A 7,125-nucleotide genomic window follows, 5' to 3' on the forward strand; every position below is an offset into this window, starting at 1 on the left:
GAATGAATCTTGCTCAAATGCCTCATTTTGCTCTTTGCCACATCACCTATCTACGTCTTTGGAAAGACAGACCCTTGAGAGTGAGGTACGATTCTGAACCAATCCCACACCCAACCAAGTGCATGAAAATTAGAAGTTTGGTTAACTGTCCAAATATCTTGGGTTTGGGGAATTGTGTAAACATTTCTTTGGTGATCGTGGAATCTTTCACAAGACCAGAACCTTTCCCTTAACCCACTAGGAATGTTGTGAATCACAGTGGAACATTCACATGCTTAGGAGACTTTTCAGCAGTGTTTATTATGTGAGAGTCTGAGGCCAGGAAAAAAAATCTTTCCTAAATTTAAAAGTCATCCAAGAACTTTCTATAGCTTTTCCCCAGAGGGAGACTGCCTTCTAGGCCAAACAACAAAGTTTATCAAAAATAGACTCCATATCCCACAAGTTAAAAGGGATTTATACAACATCATTTTTCTAACTTTCAGATAACCCATAGGAATAGACTTTGTTAAATAAGAAAGAAAAGAAAGAAAGGAAGGAAGAAAGAGAGAGAAAGATTTTACCATATTTTTTTCAAAACATTCATTTCCAGTTCTTCAATGTATTTGAAAATGTTTTCATCCATCTTCCTAGTTCTGCTGTATACTATCACCTTGCCTCGCCCACTCAGTATCTGATGCTGTCCACTGTGTTTAGAAGCGCATGATCACCATCAACTCCCGTAATGAAAGTTTTCCTATTAATTCTCAAAAACTTAAAAGCAGAGCTAAGTTGTACTTATACGGGTGTTCTGTCACTACCAAATTATGGACATGGATAGCCCTGAGGTTGGACTGAATATCTGGTCAATACTTATAATGCACTATGGTTTTGCTTGATCAGAAGCCTTTAGCCTGCCACTCAGCACTCAGGATCTAGTGCAGACCCAAATTTCCAGCCTCATTCCCACTTCACCCCCACTGTCCCTATATCCATCCAGCCACAGCGAATGTTTTCTATCCCTCAAGTACACTTCAGACAGGACTGACTTAAGAGTTTGCTTAAACTCTTTGACTGGAAATTCTTCTCACTTCTGCGTGTCCAAAGCCCAGTTTAAATGTCACTTCTCCCTACAATCATCCCTGCCCTACCTGGTTGTCATCAGTATCTCCTTAGTAAACCCACAGCAAGTGCTTTCTCCTTTAAGCATGTTTCCTATTCGGCCTCGTGTTGTAGCTGTCTGTTTACACATTTTGAATACTAGGTGGAAGCCTATTTGGGGAAGGATCACTGTTCCTCAGCCCTAAATCACCAAGCTTAAGGTTGTGTACACCATCAGGAACCAAGAGGTGATTATTAGTGAATGGATGAAAGAAAACACCCACTGGGCTAGTTTCCAGGATTTCAGCAATGTGTTCTGTATTCTTTAAGAACGTGGGGGTGTTGTGTTGCTACCCAAGTGCTATCATACATCATAGCATCTTTCCTTGTTTTTATGTCATTGATGTGCTGAATAAAGAGCATCACCCTGCAAGTGTCAACTTTTCTTCCTGTTCTCTTGTAGGCACCTGGAGTTTATGCTGGAACAGTGCCAATTTGCTTAATGCTTGTGATTTCAAGACACTGAGCTTCGATATCCGGCTTAAGAAAATATCCTGGGTTGGTATTAGGGCCAATGGCATGTTCTGCTGAAGTTATCTTTCCTTCTACCTTTTACATCATGAGAGGCTAGAGTCAAAGAATTGCCTTCACTTCTCCTTTGATGGTGTTGATCTATGGCCTGTCCTGTCATAAGTAGAACTAAGTTTCCCTTTTCTGTTGAGGGAATCCCAACACTTAAGAGGTTGGAAGAGATCAGTCATAACAAACTCAAATACATGTAGCCTAAATAATGTCCATTGGGGGCTGTGGAGGATTGGAGAAGACACCGACATCTACAGGGAACAGATGCTGCCCAGACCCAGCCAATGGGTTTCCCATGTGCGAATGTGAATCCAGTATTCCCAGATTTTCTAATCATCATGATTAGGATATTTTACAAGAAATCTCCCCGTTTTAAATGTTTGCAAACTAGTTTAATTTTCCTTAACACTGCAATTCAAACAAAACGCATCACATTTTGTAGCCTGTGGCTGCTGGTCTGCAACCTGTGCGTTAATTGGGCTCTCAGGCTCTTCCCTGCCATGAGCTTCCACAATTCTGAATAAAAGATCAACTCAAGTTACGAGGGATTAAACTATCGAACTAAGTGACACCTACTTAGAAGGGTCCAAGAAGATACAAATGTTCAGACTGACTGAATAAAATGAAGATACCACCACTTCTTGCCCATCTCCCCACCCTATACTGAAGAAGCATTTCCAAAACTTGGCTGAAACAGATAATCCACAAGAACTAAGCCAATAAGGAAAGAGGCTTCTCTGGAAAATTCTCCTACACCACGGGGTATGATGCCATTTCCACCGGATCCTAACCAAAGGTCAAAGGGACTAAAACTTTTAATTGGAAGGAATCTTCAAGGACATATGGGTACAGTCCCTAAAGTGACACAGCTAACGTTTCTGCTCTGGTACGCTGTTTACCACACGTTGTGGGCAATGAAGGTGAAGGAGACTTGTGTTCGAGTGACAGTTCCAACGGCAACTGGATTTGTAACCTTGTGGATATCACTTCCTCTTTCTGGTCCTCAGTTTAATGGTCCTTACCATAAAAAGACCCTAAAATATCCTGTAGTCTGCCAAAGATTGACTAGCATTGCAACCCACTGCACTGTGGTAGGCCCACAACAATGAATATTAGCTCTGTCACAACAAACTCAAACAGACACGTGCGTGCATACATGCAAACACACACACACACACAGGAAAGATTTCCTTCCACAACTAAGAATAATGCAACCTTTTGAGCACGAAGGGGAAAATGATGGCTAAAATTAGTATCTTAAAAAATAAACTACATCATCACCGAAGATGAGATTTTCTTAAAACTATAGAACAAAGAGATATAATGATAGCTGTCACAAGAGAGGAAATTGCAGGAGTCAATTTGAAAGGATTTGGAGGAGGGGGATATTTTTTTTTTTCCTATTGAGATTTGCTTTTGCACATAACCACAGTAAGACTGAAAGGCTGAAACATTTCCCCAGGGCCTCTGTGACCTGTACCTCATAATGATGCTGCTGACATTAGGAGACTATCATTACAGCCCCAAATTAATGTCTTCTTATACAGAGAGCCAGCATGTGTACAGGCTCCTTATCATCATCTCTGTCACATTTGTACATCAGTTTTCAGTTCACGTGGCTCCTTTATATACATACTCTCATTTATTCCCTAAAACAGCTCTATATAGCCTATAGAGTATCATAAAGTCTCTCTCAGATGAATTAAAAAATACTCCTCCTACCTACCCTGCTTGCAAGGAAATAATCACCTTTGGCTTGCCTTTATTCACTTCAGGAAGTCCTTTCACTTTTTGAGATAAGGTATGGCCTGCTGGGTGGTATAGTAGAAAGAAAGAGAATTCAGAATCAATAACAACTGCCTCTAATCTTGGCCTTAGCCTTCAGATCAAACTTCAACAAATCAATTCACCAAGCCTGAATTCACTAATCCACAGAACAGAGAAAATTATACCTATCCTACCTCTCTTCTGGGGCTATAAAGATTAAAGTCAATGTATAGATAAGTGTGTCAAGTGACTTTAGAGGCTGAAAAATGCCAGTCTACAGACTTCATCAGCCTGGGTAATTAGGAAGAAAGGGGGAATTGCACACAGTCGTGCAAAACTACCAGCCTAGAGTCAAACTGCAAGTCAGTGATAGAGGAGACCAGAAAGCCAAGCTGGGGACAGGACCAAGCAACTCACGGAGAGAGACCCCATCTCCTTGCAGAGCCAGTGACAAGCCTCCTGGCCTTACCTGGCTAGGCTCCAGCCGGTCCTCAAGGCTTTTCTTTCTGCTCCTGGACCAGGGATGCCAGACCACAGATGGTGGCCAGTGGAGGTGTGGTTAGCTCAGATGAAGCCACACAGGAGGGTGCCCTCGGGCTGTGACCCCTCTCAGTCTGAATCTGAGCTCACCGAGTGGGCTGAGAGGTCCTTGCTCACTCTCAAAGGGGGAAATGAAAGGACTGAGGATGTTTACAGGGTGGAACTCAACTTGTCAGAGGCAGGAAATTGGGTTTGTGGGTGTGGCTTTTCTTGTTCTGCAAAGACACACCCCTCTCTCCCAATCCCTTCTTCAAGAAACCCTAGATTTTTCTGCCAAGTGCCTCTTTGAAATCTGACTGAGGTGAGCAGAAACAGGCTTCTAGCCATTCTTCCATGGCATCTGTATGCTCCCAACTAGCTATAAGGAAGTTTAAATCTGAATTCTACACACCTATAATGAATATTATTTTATACTGGCTAGATTAGTGGATATTTATGACTTTAAGCATCTCCATCACTTTTGTAGGAGCCCTGGTTGTGCAATGGTTAAGTACGTGGCTGCCAAACAAAAAGTCGATGGTTCGAACACAGCTGCTCTGTGGAAAAAAGATGTGATAGTCTGTTTCTGCAAAGATTTACAGCCTTGGAAGCCCTATGGGGCAGCTCTACTCTGTCCTATACGATCACTATGAGTCAAAAACAACCCGACAGCACACAACAACAACAACAGCCCCTTTTGTAGAGAACATGTAGAGTAGCGTATCTCTATGAGAACAAACACAAACACATGGACACACAGAAGCTCTGATCAATACTCCTGTTAAAGAATTTGTCACATTACATTGTTTTCTACTTAAGTGTGTCCTTCTCAGTGGAGTATCAGTTCCTGGAGGAAAATGACCCTGTCTTATTCTCCCATATATTCCCCACAATGCCCAGCATGTAGCAAGTATTAAATGAATTAAATTCAATGAGTGATGATCAATTCATATTTATTTAATGAATTCTGATCTGCCTTTTACTGGCTCTGCAACCCATGGCAAGTCATATTTTTACCTTTATGAATGGATATTTTTGGACATCTGGAAATTGGGTCAATCCACTCCTGCTTCAGAGATCTGGATAAAATCAACGAGGAAGCATATGAAAATGAACCTAGGGTAAGATTTGACACATCAAAGATGCTTCAAAAAATGCAATTGTTCTTAATAAACTGATTTTGAAATTCAAGTGAGTATTTCCTACATAGAGAGTCAGTGTAAAATAAAGTGTGAACCAGGCAAGTAGATGGATTTTTGAAAGAAAGGAGAGGATAGAAAACAAGGAGCTGTATGCACAAGATTGAATTTCAGTTTTCCATTCTAAATTCTCTTTTTCATTCAGCAAGACAAAGTCAGACGGTATTTACCCAACGGCTGGAGAAACTAGCGTACAGTGGGGGCCTCGCCTCTTAGATTGCATATTGTTATTTTCTTTTTGTAAAAGGAAAATTAACTGACACTTCTCAGAAAAAATGTGCACAGTTCCAGGCATACTGAGGTCAGGAAAAGATTCCATAGGTACTAAGGTTCGAACTGGCAACTCGCCTAAGGCACCTGAGAGAGGTCACAGAGGGTAAAGAGTCTTTCTACACGCCTCCCCCAAGTCTAAAACACTGAAGACATAATCGAGCTGTGCTTTTATTCAACAGTAGTTAACTGAACAAGCCCCTTGGCCATTCTCAATTCTCAGAGAAGACAAGGATAGAAGAACGGACTACGCACAGTCTCTGGCACAAGGAGTTCAAGGAAGAGGAAATATGTAAGCAAGTAGACATCATGTCAATACAGAAAATGATGAGCCTCACAGATAAGATCAGAACAATGCTGAGGAAATCCAGAAGAGGGAAAAATTCCAGGAGGCTTCACAGAGGAAGAAGCAGCATTAGATCCGGGCCATAAAGGAGAGCTATGATTTTGACAGGCACAGATGGTGATGGAGTTGGATGTAAACGTTAATCATGAGATGGACTGAGCCCCTGTCCACTGATCTAACTGATTTATGCCCTCACTAGTGCAGACACCAGGATGAAAAGAGAGCTTCGCGGAACTAGTATGTAGGTCACACCACTCAAACACCACAAAACGACAGCACAATTAGAAGTAATTGCGAGACAAATACTGCTCTCTCTCAGCTCCATGTATCTTTATGACGGCTCAGGGTCAGGACAAAAAAGGGAGGAGGGATGGAAAGCTGTCTCAATCCCAGCCTGGTCTCTTCAGAGTGGGACCAATCAATGCATGGCTGTTTGAAGTATTTAGCTTTAAAAGACAAGAGATTCTGTGAAAAGATATTGCAAGTCCACGTGGCAGCTAATTATCTATAGGTTTCCAGTGGCCAATGAACAATTGTCCCAGCTCCTGGTGGGCTCCAGTCACACTGCACCAACAGTAACTGGAGCAAGAAGCACAATCGATCCCGGAGGAGCTCAAGTAGCAGAAAGAAAAGAACACCACCCAGAAAACATGGGCTCTGGTCCCTATTCTGCAGGACACTGGGATCAGGGACAAGGATCTTAGTCTTCCCCAAGCCTCCCAAGCCTCAGTTGCCTCTTTTGTGTAATGGGAGTTAGAATACAGACACTACTCACCTTCTTGGGCTGTTGAGGGAGAAAATGAGATCCTGGAGGTGATAAGCTCTTTGTAAATGCTAGGTGTTGACCTCAATGTGAAGTACTATTATTACGGGACATATGAAGATACGTGGGAGTTCACCTCATGTCTACAATTTCCAGTTGAATCAAAGGCTATGCACAGATCTCCTGGTAGAAGACATGTTCAACAGCTAAGAAGCAGAGATCACAGAATTGTTTTACTAGATAGGCACCTAGAGATCATCTCTCTTTATCATGACAGCTTTTAAAATTGGTTGTTCTTCCTTCTCTCCTTCATTCTTGTCACTGAGAGAGAATGTAGGTTGTTGTTTATTTGGTTAGGAAACTCTGATTTGTAATACCTCTCCCCTCCTGTTGTTTTTCAGATGGGGACAAAGTGACATCAGGGTGATTGAACAGCTAGCCCTCTCCCTGGCCTCAGCAGGGACTCCTCTTACCTACCACACCGGGGGCAGCAGAAAGCACAAGTGTGGCATGGATCCTGATCACATCAGATCCAGAACCACCTCATCCCCAGGTCTTCCCCTAAGTGGATCCTGCAGAGAAGGATTTGTACATCCACA

At 42.3% G+C, this 7,125-nt stretch overlaps 1 protein-coding gene across 2 annotated transcripts in view; it reads right to left on the minus strand.

The window, feature by feature from the left end:
* Positions 1 to 4,096, minus strand: part of TPRG1 (tumor protein p63 regulated 1) — a 173,511-nt gene extending 169,415 nt beyond the window's left edge. For both annotated transcript variants that reach the window (XM_023736773.1, XM_023736774.1), the window contains exon 1: positions 3,899 to 4,096. The gene's annotated coding sequence lies outside the window, so the exon portion shown is untranslated. The remainder of the gene's footprint in view (positions 1 to 3,898) is intronic.
* Between the last annotated feature and the right edge of the window lie 3,029 nt (positions 4,097 to 7,125).

This window comes from Trichechus manatus, unplaced genomic scaffold (assembly GCF_000243295.1).
Source record: "Trichechus manatus latirostris isolate Lorelei unplaced genomic scaffold, TriManLat1.0 scaffold00092, whole genome shotgun sequence".
Taxonomy (NCBI): Eukaryota; Metazoa; Chordata; class Mammalia; order Sirenia; family Trichechidae; genus Trichechus; species Trichechus manatus.